Source organism: Amphibalanus amphitrite, unplaced genomic scaffold (genome assembly GCF_019059575.1).
Source record: "Amphibalanus amphitrite isolate SeventyFive unplaced genomic scaffold, NRLGWU_Aamphi_draft 000271F_arrow, whole genome shotgun sequence".
In the NCBI taxonomy this organism is placed as follows: Eukaryota; Metazoa; Arthropoda; class Thecostraca; order Balanomorpha; family Balanidae; genus Amphibalanus; species Amphibalanus amphitrite.
In genome coordinates, this window is record NW_024881766.1 from 399,156 (window position 1) to 416,754 (window position 17,599).

General features: G+C 45.3%; 1 long non-coding RNA gene across 1 annotated transcript in view; it reads right to left on the reverse strand.

Moving 5' to 3' along the window:
- Window positions 1–17,088, reverse strand: part of LOC122387035 — a 29,948-nt gene extending 12,860 nt beyond the window's left edge. The window contains exon 1 of the long non-coding RNA XR_006257483.1: window positions 16,964–17,088. This is a non-coding gene — a long non-coding RNA (uncharacterized LOC122387035). The remainder of the gene's footprint in view (window positions 1–16,963) is intronic.
- Window positions 17,089–17,599: the final 511 nt, after the last annotated feature.

The window sequence follows — 17,599 nt, forward strand, 5'->3', positions numbered from 1 at the left end:
CAATCACGCTGGAATGCAGCATACCAGTGCTTTATGCATTATTTTGTTGAATGGTTGAAAGATAAGGTCTTTAAAATACTATATGGCATAGTGCGTTATATAGGCTGTGAGTTTTGCACCGATGAACTTGTGACCATGGTTTGTACCTATGTATGTATGCATAACACTCCAATGTATGTACAGTCTGCTTTTCTTTTTGCTCTATCTTTGATCAAAAGTTATAAGCGAAAAACATTTGACCTATTTTAGCGAAATTTTTACATTTATATCCCCAAAAAACTCCCTAAATATTGACCTAGAGCAGCCAAATTTGCACAGGGGTGAGAAATCCAGGGGGCCTACCTACCTACCAAATTTGGTGTTTCTAGGTGCCATAGGAGCCAATCGCGAGGGGGGTCGCATCGACCCCCCCCCCCCGCCCTGCCAGGCCGTGTTATGAAAAATGCCCTGCCAGGGCGAGGGTTAAAAGTACCGCGCAAAAAGACGGTGGATCCATCAACCCTGACCGAGGAAGGGCCTGCTATAATTTGAAAGTCACCGAACCAATTGACCTGGGGATTGGGGAATGGACGAGGATATCCATTGTTTCGGTGACTAGCAGTCCTTCCTCGGTCAGGCTTGATGGATCCACTGTTACTTTACGCGGTACTTTTAAGACATACTGTGCAATGACGTAAGCTTTAAAACCTACCACGTGGAGGCTTGAGATCGTAAATAAATAAATATAGATAAATACCTAATAGTATATGGTCAAATAACTAGTCTAGCGGTGACACACTTCCCCTCGCCAGTATTGGTGTTTTGACAGCCGCAAACGTATAAGGGCGGGGGAAGTCCGTTGGACCCCCCTTGCCGTCTCACCCCTGATCGAGCTAGAGCTTCGCGAAAAAACGAGCGTGTTTCCCGTGACAAGAGGAAGCCGATGATACCCAATTTTAAGGTCCTAGGTCATTGGTTGACCTTTCAAGCCAGGTCATTGGCCCAAAAGTCGGGAAAATCGAGACCAGTTGGGTCGTAAAGTGTGGCTGCTACGAGGTTATTCGGGGTTCTGATCACGAATATCATGTTAGTTTTTATCACAGATGATGTCTTCATGCTTTTAGGCCAGGTCGGGTCAGGTCAGTTCAGGTCAACCAGTAGTGGTTTTGCCGGGTATTCGTAGTAGGTGTCAACCGCCTCTGACAGCTTCGTAACATGTTACGATGGCACCAAAACTACTTCGTAAATGCTCATATGGTTGCTAAATTCGAATTAAGCTAAAAAAACTAGCCTAGAAACATGTAAAAGTTAACCGAGCTTATTTAAGGTCAGTGACCTGTCCTGAGCTTCAAGTGAACTTGACACCCACCCTAACGCATAGGAGCAATATCATATCACATGTTTGAACGCTTGAAACCACGAAAAGAGTGCAAACGCGCGGCTAAAGGCCGCCCCACACTGGACCTCGCATGCGGGTTGCGAGTTTTTGGTTTTTCGGGTTTCTTCAAAAGCAAATAATGCAATCTAAGCTGAGTGACCCACACTACCATGTAACAAGCGAGTCTGCATGTTTTTAGCTTGCGAGCCACCTTACATCGCATTCCAAAAGCTCGTTTTAAGTCAACTTTCGATTTTCCTCGCTGCGAGGTCTGCGAGTTCTGCGAGGCTTGCGGGTTTTTCGTTGGAGTCGAATTTTGGTTCGTTGCGCTGGTATTGTGACTATATGTAATTTTCTGAAGGTGCACCGGCTTCACTGTATTCATAATAAGGGAACGATCTAATCACTCTATGAATTAGTATTATGTCCGCAAACTCAAAACCCGCAAACCCGCAACCCGCATGCGAGTTTCAGTGTGGGGCGGCCTTTAGAGGAGACGACATATACGCCGAATCGCGATTCCGGCCAAACATGGTCTCGAAAAGTAGGTCACAGGTCAAAGGTCATTTGCGTCAGGGTCATGAAATTGTTAGGGTAGGTGTAAAATTGATGAACGCGATGGTAATGAAAGTTCCGTCGCGATCAGCGAGTTTTTACACGAGTTATTATCGAAAACCGAGAGGGGGCTGTTCGACCCCCCCCCCTTATACCGGCGAGGGCTAAGGGGGAGGGGCGTTTCTCACGGTTCTTCCTACCTAAGATCATTGTTAAGATCTGAAATGAGAAATCATAAAACATGGCTCACAGCAGGGCTGAAGCGTGAAATACGTAAGCATGGCTACTCAAGCTTGATCAGCTCAACGATAAAAAAAAAGCAGTTCAGGCTCTCCGCCGATGATGACAGCCTGGTCGGGTAGTTCGCTCCGCGACAGGGTCCGTCTGCTTTGTGCGGCGCGGCACGGCGCGGCGGGGGGGGGGGAGGCGGCGATGCGTCTGAAAGGCGACGCTCGGACGTCCCGGGAATCACCTGTCACCATGCGGCGCGGCGGTCGGTCCCTCCGACCCTTCCCATTGTTACCTGACTTGCGGGTGCCGGTTCCCCCGGAAGGGTCACTTTGGTATGCGAAATCTTCACTCTTTAATCGGACAGGAGGGGAGCAGTAGACATTCGATGGAGTAGGTCAGCCGGGCGTAGGTCAGCCGGGCGTAGACATTCGATGGAGTAGGCGATTCGGGCGTAGGTTAGCCGGGCGTAGGTCAGCCGGGCGTAGACATTCGATGGAGTAGGCTATTCGGGCGTAGGTCAGCCGGGCGTAGGTCAGCCGGGCGTAGACATTCGATGGAGTAGGCGATTCGGGCGTAGGTCAGCCGGGCGTAGGTCAGCCGGGCGTAGACATTCGATGGAGTAGGCGATTCGGGCGTAGGTTAGCCGGGCGTAGGTCACCCGGGCGTAGACATTCGATGGAGTAGGCGATTCGGGCGTAGGTCAGCCGGGCGTAGGTCACCCGGGCGTAGACATTCGATGAAGTAGGCGATTCGGGCGTAGGTCAGCCGGGCGTAGGTCACCCGGGCGTAGACATTCGATGGAGTAGGCAATTCGGGCGTAGGTCAGCCGGGCGTAGGCCACCCGGACGTAGGTCACCCGGGCCTGAGCCGTTCCAAGGTGCCTATTTATAACATCACCAAAACCTGAAAACTCTCCGGATTCGTCCCACTGATTGTCGAGAAGTCAACATTTTCATTAAAAATAATACAAAATGAGTAAAACGAATGATCTAATAAACACCCAGCTGACCAAGGGAAAGACGGCTGTCCCTGCCGTCCCTCCCTTGGTTTCGAACCGATTGCAGTCTGCAGAATGATGTATGTAGTTACAGTTGCACTTACACTATGGGGGCCTGGGGCAGAAGCATGCCTTTCCAGCCGGCGAGTTTGTGATGGTGAAAATTTTATTGGGGACTACCTTCATAAATAGCAATTTCGACTGTTATTTGAAAACATTTGTACAGCTATTCTGTAGTCAGGTTAATCCGAAGTCCTACTTAATCCTTTTGTCTGTTTAGTCGAAATGGCTTGAATACAATAAACAAAACAAAGCAACTCAGACTCAGACTCTGTATTTTCATGTTACCTATACACTGCCTTTCTGAAGTTGTAAGACTCCTAATGGATACTAGGTCCTGCAAGGTTCATTTCCCTGTGAAAGCTCCTCTGGGAGTGAGGGCGTTGCGAAGTTGCGACATCTGAAGACCGTGCAGAGGTTCACTTTTGACTTCATAGGTCAGTGACCTGATCTGACCCGAAAATGCGGTTGATGTCAACAGATCCGGCTTGATTCAAAGGTCAGGTATGCCTAGCTTCAGTTCTCTATCACCGGCGTGTTCGGAGCTATCGCGAAAAAAAACTATGGAGGGGCGGCACCCGCCTCCCCCCCCCCTCGGCCGGCGAGGGTTAAGGCTCTCAGAGACCAGTACAGGGCCTGCAAAGGGCAGTTTGAGACGTTTAGATGCCGACTTGGGCCATCAGAGGCTAATGTGGGTCCTTACAGGCCATCATGGGCCCTCAGAGGTCAGTGTGGGACCCTAAAATACCTGCATGGGCTTACCGGCATGGGAAAATACCGGCACGGGATCTGAGGGCCCGCAGTGCGGGGCCCTCAGATCCCATGCCTCAGATCCCATGCTCAGAGGCACCTAAAGGTTAGTCTTGGGACCCCAGAGACAGAAATGATGTCACCAGAGGCCGGAGTGAGGCCCTCAGACGCCGGCTGGGCCCTTGAGGCCGGTTTAGGGGCCCTCAAATGCCAGTGGAGGGCCCTCAGAGGTCAATGTGGGTTCTCATCCCTCAATGTGGGCGCTTGACCGCCACTGAAGGGCCCTCCGAGATCAGTGTAGGACCCTCAAAGACTGGTATGGGAGCTGTTAATAGCTGGCGTGGGTTTCTTGAGCCTCGTGACAATCGAATAAGGGCCAGAGCCCCATACACCCATGGGGACCCTGCCCATTGGTTGTTTGGGGGGGGGGGGCAAATGATATGATGGCCCCCTGATTAGCCTTTGGAGGGGGAAGGGCATGGTCCTGATCCCCCCTCTGCGGCCGCCACTGCACTGAAAGTGCGAAGGGGGAGGGGCAGATACCCACAGACATTGCTGGCCCCCAGCCTGTTTGAACCGAGGCAGGGGGCACGGTCACCCTGGCCCCCAGCTACTACGCCTTTGACGAACTATGCCGACTCCAAGCAGATCCGGTCAAGCGTTGGTCGTTTGTATACGCATTCTCCTGCACCTTATTAGTATTGTCTTATTCCTTTTCAGTGCCCGCTCATGTCCCGCGTCTCGTATTCAACAAAATGCTGCCACCAGGACTCACAGTTTTGTCTCTGATATGGTTTCCTTCTTTGAGTGAAGGAAATTGCGGTCAATAACGCTGTAGAAACAAAAGGGAGTCTTCATTAAAGGGCAGGTTGAATAGTCGTCAAGTTCTGGTGTTTAGGGTACCGGGTGGTAGGTACTTACAGACAGACACTAAAGTCAGCAAAAAGTGGGGGGCCAGTTAAAATTGCTGCCCCCCCCACCTCCGAAAGTGGGGGGCCATGGCCCCCCGCCCCCCCTGTTCCTACGCCTATGGTCAACGGACGCGTCGAAATAAACAACTTCTAGCACTCCACTCTTCTACTCTGCAGATCTGAGATCACTACCACCTTGCTGACTTTGCTACCACCCAAGCCCTATATCATTATGAGCAACCAATCACTCACAAAAGGCCTCTACACCAAGGCCCTAAAACTCCACACCACGCTCGGCGCTTGCTCGGCGCGGTTCATTCCCATGGTTGAGCCCAAGTTGAGCCCTAGACTCTTTAGTGCCCTGGTTGAGCGAGCCAAGCCGCCAAGCTTCCTAGTTGTTATGGCAACAAGAGCGTACCTTATTTTTTTAGCAGTTCAAAATGACAAATGTAATTTGGTATGTCAAAACTGGTCAAAACAAACTGAAGTTTGGTGACTTTTTTCAATTAAAAAACTTTTCAGAAAAAAACGTAATTAACAACTTTTTTAAAATAAATTAACTATTTTTCACATTTTGAGCAGTACGTACTGTACGTAGTGGATTTCCAAGTCAAAAATTGCACTACGTACAGTGTACGTACTGTACGTAGTGGTGGCGGCGCCCCTGGTTTGAGGCCACATATCTTGCTACACTGCTCTCGTAATTCATATTATTTATAGTCTTCGGAATGCTCAATCCTTCCTCTGTTGATATGTGTAAAGACTAAATTTCAAATTAAAGACATCTAGGTGGTGGATGCTTTTAAAGAGGGACATGTCAAAAACTCAGACAAGAAAAAACGTGGGGTAAGACGGACCACCCAGCAGTGCCTGCTATCCGTTCATGTGTGTTACACTTCTGCTCTGTACTCTTGTAAGAAAAAGTAACCAGAATGGTAAAATAACAAAATGAGCCTTTATTCTTTACTCATGTGTGATGGAAGTGCAGCTAAAAGCTGGGAACATGTGTGTTGATTGTCGTTTGGCATGAATGCATGCATGCTAACTGAGCACTTTCATGCATGGCTCACATGCAACAAAGACTCCTTCCTGAAAAATTAGCTTACTTAAACTTGTGTCAATGTTTTGGAAAAAAAAAACTTTCCATATGCAGGGTACAATGGACCACCACAGGGTAAGATGGATCACAGTGGTCCGTCTTGCCCCAAATCTAAATTCTGTCATTATCATGACGTATATGTCAAATAGCCCAGCATTGCAAAACCTTGCCTTTCCTAAAGTGTGATTATAACTATGTTTATAACTTTGTTCTTCACAGTGAAGTGCAAAATAGAAACTAATCATGCAAGAAAGGCGCCGTAATTGAATCACCCGTAGACCTCTTATATTAGATCGGTTTGACGAAAAACAACATTTTTCTCAATAACTCAAAAGCTATGCGTCCTAGCAGCATGAGCTCAAGGTAGCCATTGTTACGAAGGAAAACAAACATAGTGAGTGCATAAAGCAGTAGATACCAGCAGCGGTTCAGCCGGGAGGGCTGGTGGTCCGTCTTGCCCCGCTGGGCCGTCTTACCCCACCTTCCCCTACGTAAATATTCAAATATGAGCAACATAAGTATTACGATTTTTGCAAGGCACATTCGTTTCCAATGCTCCTACGCGCTAGCAAAGACGGTGCGAAAGTGATTCGGGGCTATATTCTCACGAAAACAGCGTCTTTGGGTGAGGTTGACAGCCCGATGAGGTATAACACGCGAATAACATGACATGGCGGCGGCGGGGAGGCGGACGGCAACGCGTGTGTCGCCAGACAGACCAGGCAGAAATGGGACACAACGTTATCGCGGGCGCGCGTCCCCTAGCCTAAGTCACGTGACCGCGACGGACGTCTTGGCTGCGCAGCGGCCGCGCGCTGGTTCATTGCCCCTAGAGGGCCAGAGAAGTCATGGTACCACAAAATTTTACGCTCGTATACGATTGGAAAAAGCTCCTAGCTGCGCTAAACGCCGATTTTTACCAACAGCATACATACGTAAATATTCAAATATGACTTATGAGCAACATAAGTATTACGATTTTTGCAAGGCACATTGGCTTAGGCACTGGGCAGCCAGTCATGGTATAGTAACGGATCAGGTTGGTAGACTACATAAATATATGGTTCGCAGTGGTTGCAATGAAACCATTTCAAATTACAATAATTGCTACAATAATATTTCATACATGCACTTGATGCTCACACTATATGCAAATGCATGCATTGCAATTTGCATCACTCTAACAATACCATATATATCCCTCGCCCGTAAACGGCGATCTGCCACCTTCGCCCATGCAGGGGGGGGGGTGCGACCCCCCCCCCCTTGGCGTTTGAAAACGGAGCGAGCGTCGTAGAGCTTAGCGGAAAAGACCAACGGATTGCTCTCGCCGAGATCTCGCGAGTGGTGGTATATTTTTTGATCCTAGGTCAACATTTGACCTACTTTTGACCGGTCAAAGGTCAAATTTTCGGAAAAATAGACTTTTTTCAACTTTCCGCGGCGATTGCGGCAAAACGGTGGGAGTTATCGACTTGAAACCTTCACTATCGTGTTCCTTGAACAATTCTCTATCGTTTGGTATGTATTTCGTTTCCCTAGCTCTAAAAATAGCGCGTTGGGAGCGCCGGAAGTCGGCAAGGTCGCAGTCGGCGGCAGAAATTCGAAAAATCAAAATTTAAATTTTTGAAATCAGATTGTATTTTTGGATTTCGGAGGTCCATTTGCTCCCTAAAGAAGCTAATATTGCTGCATATTCCCATTGAGGTGACAAGAATTAGCAAAATAGTGGTTCGGGCGCTTTTCAAAAATAGTACCGGACGCTGTTCCTCTTGTGACGTCATAGCTCCGTGACCTGACCTGACCCGGTCAAGTTTCTTATACCATATGATAGCCAATACTTGCCCCAACATGCATGGGAAGTTTCATCACGATCCATCAACCGATGTCCGTACCACCGGCAGGAAACCTCGGGCGTTGGCACTCAGTTTGTGAAAATCCGGCCGGAGGCTGTTCCCTTTGTGACGTCATAACTCCGTGACCTGACATGACCCGGTCAATTTTTTTTTATCAAAAGATGCGCAAGGCTTGCCCCATCAGGTACCCAAAATTTGGCGCTATTTCCGAAAAACCTCAGGGGGGGTTGCACCAGGCATCGGTAGGATTGTGATTGCAGGATTGCAAAATCCTGATTGCATTCCTTTTTGGTGGATTGCACCTGGATTTGAAATCCATTCCAAAAAAAACAGGATTTGATTGCGGATTGGATTGCATCATACTTCCAATTTTTTTGCAATCCAATCCGGATTGTGTTTGATTAGTGCTTTGAAATCGGCGTCGAGTCGGCGTCGAGATCGCGTGGAGTGCGGACGTGCCGAGTGGAGGCGATCTTGGCGCACTAGAATCAGGGAGTAACACTGAGAGATAGGGATCAACCAACACAATTATAGGGAGATAGTAGGTAATCTTCTATAGATTATATCAAAACCAGGCTAGCTTCTTAGATATTGCATAGCATACAGGCTGACACTAGATACTGTATTGAATAGAAGTCTAGGTTAAGCTAAAATTTGATCAGGGGGCAAGTCAAGGTAAAATGGACGATATTGACAAAATAAATGAGATCGTAGCCAAGGCAGTCAGGAAAGAAACTGAAATTCTTAGAAAAGAAGTGGATCAACTAAAAAAGGAGAACACAGAACTGAAGGAAAGAGTAAATCAACTTGATCTCAAGGTAGATGAAAATGAACAGTACTCAAGGAAATCCTCTCTTATACTGTCTGGAGGAGGCATTCAAAGTCCACCCAATGATAGAGAGGAAACTTCCTCTGATCTCCAAAAAGCTACAACAGCTGCTATAGAAAAGCAACTCAAAGTCAAGCTCCAAGGCAAGCTAGCTGCATGCCATCGTCTGCGAAACAGAAACAGGGTGCTAGTAAAATTTCAGGATCTAGCAGATCGAGAGGCTGTCTATCAGGCTAGATTTGGACAAAATTTGGAGAACAAAGAAACTAACATGGTAGTCCATGAAAACCTGACTTCAAAAAGAGCAGCTCAGATCAGGGTGCTGGGAAAACTCCGCAGTGACCAACTGATTGCGAACTACCACACGCGCAACGGAAACATCTATGCTAGAATCTCGCATGATAGAAAATACACTAAAGTAGAACCAACACAAACTCAGGAAGAGATCATGCAGGCACTATCCAATGCAGACAAAGTGCACCCCAGGCAGGACTATGTAAACACGTCACGCACAAACCAAGAAATGCAAAGACATGGACAAACAAACAAACACAACAAAACAGACAGAAACAGTCACAACCTGCAAGACTATGTGGTAGACAATCCACGACAGACAAGGAAACAGGCCAAAGCAGCAGAGCGTAAAACCTCAGAGGTTACTGAGTGATTATCCCTGATCCACTTTCTGAAAGATATACCCACAGGCTACTGAGATCAGCAATGGCAACTGGAAATATCCAGATTCAACATAGACAGCACACTCTGACATCTTGACCTGGATAAAATTCACACACCTGGAAGAGAGCAGTTGGCAGTAAGTCCTCCCATTGGACATACACCAGTGCCGCCCAGGCACTCATCTGTCAGCTCTGCTCTTTAGCTATTGGAGCTGCATGGATGAGGGTAGAATGAATGTGTGTGTGACTGGAAAGAGTGAAGTACTTGCACAAGTACCTGGCCTGGCAAAAAGGCTGTTATAACAATGGAGACTGGGCGGCAAAACACAATACAAATGAAATGAAAACTAACAGTTCTTACAATGACAAAGAACTTAAGTGCAGCAGCTCTACAATTGAAAATGCTGCTAAAACCCCTTCCAGGTTCAAAGGTGTGCAATTGGTCCGAGATGGAGTCTGAGGAGATGCGACCTATGACTGCCAGATATTGCTGATGAATCCCTCATGGTATCCCCGAAACAATCCAATAATCCTACCCACCCAGCAATTAAGTAGACTAGACAGAGATGTCATAAAGTACCTATTACTGCAGCTTGCAGCTCGGACCTCCTACCTACCTTTAAATCACTCAAAGCTCATTGCTGGGATGAATAGCACATATTCATTCAGAGGCCACTGACTGAAACTGACTGAAACCTATATAAGCTTACTCACGACTGACAATCATATCATCAAGGGACCACACATCAATGAAAGACATCACGTTTTCAACTGAGTACAAAACATGAATAATCATGAGTAATACACGAATATGACAACACATCACATCGACATAGTACCCAAGGCCATCTATAGATAGTACCTGAACCAGTACCCACGTGCCACCATTGATACATTTGTGAATGAACGTATAGTTACGTAACTGGTTACGTAAGACGTAACTCATGATTACTATAGTGGTGTTGAGACGGCGTGAGTGTGTGGTTGCAGCCAGGGGTCACTGCGGAGGTATTGAAAATTGGATAAAATTCCGAATACGTTTTATTTTCTTTTGCAATGAAATAGTATATACAACTTTATTCAACAGTTTTGTCAAATGTAAATACTATGGGCATGATCTTGACTCCCCCACCGGTATCACCTCTTTCTTTCTTCTTTTAGTTGTATACTCACCCAGCTTTATCCAAAGCCACTGTGCTGGATTTGTTGCTGGATGAGCTATACTAGCCACTGTAAGTTCAATCCTCTCAATAGAGAGCTTGCTGAAAATGGAGTTGACTTTGAGAGGTATGTTTCACTTGAGCAATGTTCATACCATACCTTGCAATCTGTAAATCAAGCTAAAAAGTCTGAGTCATACCATTCGAAAGCTTTTCTTGACCTTCTACATGTTAACGCATGTAGCCTAACCAGGAACATTGATGCTATTTTAAGCCTCTTAAATGGTCTTGAAAATAAAGTGACTTGTATTCTTGTATCAGAAACATGGTTGAATGACAGCAGGGCTGCTCCTGCTATAGCAGAATATACATTTGTGGGAACAAATAGAGAAGGCAGAACTGGGGGAGGAACTGGATTATATGTGCTAACAGAAATCCCGTACAGACTCAGGAATGATCTCTGTATGAGTGGTAAACTGGAAGCAACTTTCATTGAAATAATATCACTAGAAAAGAATATTCTAGTAGGGTCAGCCTATAGAGCACCAAATGTAAGCTCTCAAGAATTTGTTGATGCCCTGGAGCAATTGTTAGAAAAAATTACAGCAGAAAACAAGACAATTTTTCTAGGTGGGGACTTCAATGAAAATCTATTAACCTTCGCCCTGGTGGGGGGGGGGCCATTTTGGCCCCCCCCTGTGGTTTTTCAGCGATAACTCAGAAACCACTTGAGTTAGCGCCCTGAAACTTTGTATAGCTGTTTATTCAACATTTTTACATCATGTCCTTTTTTGGGGGGTTCGGGTCAGGTCAGGTCAGGTCACAAGGTCACCAAAACTGACACCACCTCTAAAAAAGTTCAAAGCTCTCTCAAAGGCACAGCTTTTATCCGATCGATGTAAAATTTACAGTACTTGAAGATGTCGCCCAGCTCTACAAAATGGCTATCTCGGATTGTTTATAAATGTGACCTAAGGTCAGGTCAGGTCATCGCTGCTCCCCATTATAAGTCAATGGGAGAATCGAAAAGTAGTTGTTTTTCAGCTAAATCGGGCGTGATTGTTCCTATATTTCGTTATTGAAGTGTCTTGGGTCAGCAAATCACAGCCCATGTGAAACCATTTGCTTGTGACCTCGCTGAGGTCACGCTAGGTCATCTCCCTGGTCACCAGAGGTCACCAGCGGTTTTTCTGCACTTACTTGTTATTGAATAGAGATAGAGACTCCGTTCGACGTTTATCGTGTTTGTCTCGTCAATGCGGATCGAATGATATGCAGCATGACCTATTTCGGTAAGGTCATGACCTTGACCTGAGGTCAAATTTTCAAAATGACCTTTCGAGGTCAAACTATATATCATTCGACGCGTCTCGACGAGCCAAGCACGATGGTGCATGAATCGTTTCTCTATTTTCTCGTGAATGCATGCTATAGTTAAAAACATTTTCAACGAAATTTGCCAAGTTGACCTTGCATGACCTCTGTAGGCCAAACCGTTGAGCTGAGGTCAAATCTGACGAACCTTGGCGAAAGAGCTTGAAAAGAGCTATCGATTGCTTTTTTCCGCGGCTCTCTAGCTCTTCTAGTTTCCGAGCTACAGCGGAATATGTCCGGCAACACCGAAAACACTGAAATTTGACCTATGATGACCTCTAGCGACCTCAATATTGACCTTAGCGAAAAAATGACCGAAATACTTTCGAACGTACTTGTTATGGGCTTTCGTTTGCTTTTTTCAGCGTCTTCCTAGCCCTCTTCGTTTTCGAGTTAGACGGGGGGGGGTCATTTTGGCCCCCCCCCCCACCAGGGCGAAGGTGGCTCAGACCCACACCAGGGCGCGGGTTAAACTTTAATAAAGCTAGCCAGGTCAATCAATTTATAGATAAACTTATCTCAAACAAGTTGATCCCAACTATCAGTAAGCCTACTAGAATCACTACTGAGACAGAGTCACTCCTGGATAACATCTACACCAGCTCAGACTGTGATGTTTTCTCAGGAGTCCTAACTAATAATGATATTAGTGATCATTTTCCAATCATTAACTTAACAACCATTAATATTACTCAAAGTAATTCCAAACCCAAAGGTACAAAAATGCCATGGATCACAACTGTCAGGGCTGTCAGATTTGTGTCATTCCTAGAACGCAAATTAGAAGGGTTTGAGGAGCAACAGGATGTGGATGAAGCTTGTGCTGAGCTCATAACCAATGTTCAAAATAACATAAAAGAGTACTTTCCTCCAAAGCCCTACAACAGGAAAACGATTAAGAAACAACCATGGATGACATCAGCATTGCTAACATCTGTAAATAGAAAGGACATGCTGTACAAATGTTACCTGAAAAATAGGAGCAAAGAAAACTTTGCAAAATACAAGGAATGTAAAAATTTGCTTACTAAGATCATTAGGAAGGCAAAAAGGTCTTATTATCAAAATGAGCTAGACAAATATAAAAGAGATGGGAAAAAGACATGGGACATCATCAAGGAAATACTAGGTACAAAGTCTGTGTCCTCTCCTCCAACCAACCTGGTTGGTGAAAGGGGTATTGTGAGCGACCAAAAGGAAATATGTGACCTGCTCAACAATTTCTTTGTAAATGTAGGCCCCAAGATAAATTCTAGTGTCAATGCCACAAATTGTGACCCATTATCATTCATTAAGAATCAGAATACTGAAACTATGTTTATGATACCAACTGACATTGAAGAAATCAACTCAATTGTGAGAGAGCTGAAAGATGGCTCTCCAGGTGATGATGGCATCAGTGTCAAAATCATCAAAGCATTGCAACCTGCCCTTATAAGACCATTGGTACATATAACAAATCTGAGCATGAGTCAAGGCAAATTTCCAGACCTTCTCAAAACAGCTCTTGTCATCCCAGTTTTCAAGAGTGGAGACAGGTCATTAGCCCAGAATTACAGACCAATCTCACTAATCTCAAATGTCTCCAAAATCATTGAGAAGGTTATTCATAAAAGATTATACGGCTTCCTTGAAACTCACAGTATTATATCTGCCACCCAATTTGGATTCAGGCAGAAACATTCTACTGAACATGCATTAATTTACTTCTTAGACTTTATCACTGAAGCCCTAGAAAGTGGAAAACATGCCATTGGAGTATATCTAGATGTCAAGAAAGCAAGCATTTGATAGTGTCAATCATGAAGTACTCATTAAAAAGCTTAATAAATATGGTATAAGAGGAAAGCCCTTGGATCTAATTGCAAATTACCTGAAAAATAGAACTCAAAGAGTAAAAATAGGAGAGCAGTTATCTTCACCAAGAAGCATAACTTGTGGCATACCCCAAGGTTCTGTTTTAGGCCCTTTGTTATTCATTATTTACTTGAATGACCTAAGCACCATATCAAACCAATTGAATATCATAACCTTTGCAGATGACACTAATATCTTCCTCAGTGACAGCATGTATGACAAACTAGAAGGCAAGATGAATAGGGAGCTACAACTTATCAACACTTGGTTTGAATGCAACAAGCTTAAACTGAATCTTGAAAAAACGTGCTATCAAGTGTATACAAAAAGAAAAGAACAAAATCAACTTAATATAAATATTGAAGGCAATAACATCAGGCACGCTCCATGTGTTAAGTTCTTAGGTGTTTATGTAGACTCACAGCTATCTTTTAAAGAGCATATAAAAAAGCTTTCTACTAAGCTAAGTCAAATTGCAGGTATAATCAGTCGGGCTAGATGGTGCCTAAGTGAGCACCACAGCCTATTACTGTACAACGCCCTTGTCTTGCCTCATATAAGCTATTGCTGCTTGGTATGGGGCATAAACTATGAAACAAACTTAAAAGGCATCTTGACAGTGCAAAAACGCATAGCCAGAATAATTATGGGTTTACCATACAGAGAATCCGTGACACGCCGATTGAAAGAAATTGGTATGCTCACTATTCGAGACATTGTATCGTACAAAGCTACTATTTTTGCATATAAATACTTAAATGGTCTTCAACCAGCAATACTAAGAAAATCGTTCAAATTTAAACCCCCAAGTGTGACCAGAAACAAAGACACATTCCAGGTACCCTCCACCAGAAACAATTATCGAAAACACACTGTAAAATTTTACGTCCCAGAAGTATGGAACAAACTGAGCATACTCTGTGACTTATCAAAATATGACAGAATAGGGATAATCAAAACTAAAGTGAAGAACCATCTACTAAGATGAAAAGCACCAACACCGGTATAAAATGAACATGCAATGCTGTTACTCTCATCGAGTACAAGTCCTGACTACCGGCGCACGGTTAACTAGCTATAAGAACACATATCATAGATTTTAAAGAAAACGAAAAAAAAGAAAAGAAAACTCATTTTATGCTTCATCAAATCCATACCGTTTTTAACTAAAATACTACGTTAAGAGATTGGTACATTGACTGATACGTTGCCCCCACCCCACCCACCGGGCTAACCCGAGACCGGCCCAGTTTAACTGCGGGGCCGGTCGGCTGGCCGGCCGGGCGGGGGGCCGGCCCATACGATGGGCTGACCTCCCGCTCGGCTGGCCGGCCGCGGGGCGCCGTCCACGCGTGATGAACCCGGTACGCGGGGCGGCGCGGGTGGGGGCGGGCCGCCCGCCTGGAACGCCGGGGAGGTGCCCCACAGATCTCCCCGGCTGGGGAGGCAACGTTGAGTTCCCCCCGGGGCCGGGGCGGACCATTCCTCACGCATTGGTGAATGATACCGCCCTGGCCTGGCCAGGCGGGCCGCAGGAGTGTGAGACTGGGAGAGTGTTGGCATGGAAATGTTTGCTCGCATATAATCACCATATCAGGCCCCATCTCTCCCGATGACTCTCTTGCAACAAGCTCGGCTTAGCTGGAGGGCATCGGGAGGGATGGCAAGACAACATGCATGAATTAGACCAGACCTGATTTACCCCACTAATGTCCCCTTCCAAGTGAGTGAGTGCGTGTTCCTCACTAACAATGTACGATTGAACCCTTAGCGGACAGTTGATGCTAGATTTGGCATTAACTACTATGGCTCTCTGTATCTACTAACCAAGTTAAATAATATCATACGTAGTCAATTCCGCTTCTTTTATGTTTTTTCCTCTTCTTAGCAGGGAGTGCCGCGACTTTTCAACTTTGATTTTTATTTTGGTGTTAAAGGAAATAGTTCACTTTTTAACATGGGTTTTGAACTGGAATAGCAGTTCCGTAGCCTGGGCTGAGACGAGCATAAATCAGGAGCTTTTACTGCCCAACGATCACCCTAGGCAAAGATATTCTATTTCTCGTCCCGAAAAAGGTGTCTTGCGTTGAGGATGTGTGCCTTGCATATATTCGCATCCAGTATGAAAAGAGCATGGGTACCGAAAATTCTTCAGAAACTAGAAAAATTATCTACGAGAACTCTAGAGAAATTCTCGTACTGATCAATAAGGACATTCAGCAGCAGCAGATCACCCAAATGCCGGTGGCCGCGATCATTTCTCTAGTTTCTGAAGAATTTTCGGGACCCATGCTCTTTTCATACTGGATCGCCTGTGCCTTACAGAAACTGAAAAGTCCTTCCTATATCAAAATATAGAAAATAATCTTTTGTTATAAATAGGTTTTATTTTCTTTGCTGATCATTTTGAACATAAAAAATCATAAATCCATTGCAAAAAAAATAATTTCGTGAAAGTGAACTATTTCCTTTAACGTAAGGGTTCTGTGCGTCGCTGGGACTGAGGGTGGGGGCACTCCTGGTTGCCTGATCATGGGTAACGGACTATTAGTAGAAAAAAAAAATGGTTTGTTGCGATTGAAAATTATGAGATCGGCTTCATCGGCTTAATGTACTTTGCTATCAAGGGCTTTACATCGAAACTTGAAATAATTTAAACGCTTTTAATTTAAACGCTCAAAATAATATACGCTGATGAACTACATAGAAAGGGCAAAATTACGTATTTGAGGGCGAGTTTTAAAAACATAAAACACTGGTTGGGTAGAGGTTTAAATGTGGGGGTGTCTGAGGCAAAAAATATTTCCCATAAAATACCTGTGCCTTAGATAGGAATTACTCGCAAGACTAGGTACTAGAAATGAGTGATTTGGGGATGGAGGCACGGCCCTATGCCCCCTCCCTCCCCCAGATCCACTATTATAGTGCACATAATAATACAACAGGATTGCAAAAAAAGATTGCGGATTTGATCACAATCCAAGTGAAAAAGGGGATTGCGGGTATAGGAATGCAATCCACTTCGGCACTAGGAATGTGGATTGGGAATGCAATCCTTTCAAAAAGGATTTTACCGATGCCTGGGTTGCACCCCCCCCCCCTACATGGGCGAGGGATATAACACAAACAAGGCTGTAAGATGTTGGCTGAATTCAAACGGTTCGTCCATTTGCCGTCTCCCTGTCCATTTGTTTATCTATATACATTGTCCATTATACCGGCATTGCATGTATTATCCGTGGTATCTCACCTCTGACATTGAGGCGCTTGAGACCCTCCGGCAGCTGCTCCCTCAGTCGCAGGAGGTCGGCGGCGGTGACTGATAGGCATCGCAGCTCAGGGCACCTGGTGAGGGCCGGCTTTAGACTCACGGCGTCAGGGACGCCGCCGGACAGGGTGAGATACTGCAGCTTAGGGCACCTGGTGAGGGGCTCCAGGCTCACGGAGTCAGGGACGCCGCCGGACAGGGTGAGTTCCCGCAGCCCAGGGCACCTGGTGAGGGGCTCCAGGCAGCCGGCCGTGAGATCAGGACAGTCTAGAAAACACGCAGACACCATACAGACAGGATCAGCCGACTTCAATACATGTCAATATATGGAAAAAAAAAACGAAACAGCTATGAATTCGCATGGTCTTATGGACACCGTAGACAATGGTTATACAGTGGTAACATATATATATATATATATATATATATATATATATATATATATATATATATATATATATATATATATATATATATATATATATATATATATGTTACAGGGAGTATGCGATTTCAGTTAGTTTGCAACGACCCTAGGGTGGTTGTAACCTCCCTGAACGATCAGTTTGTTTGCAACGACCCTAGGGACGTTACAAAATAACTGCTCGTTCCGGGACG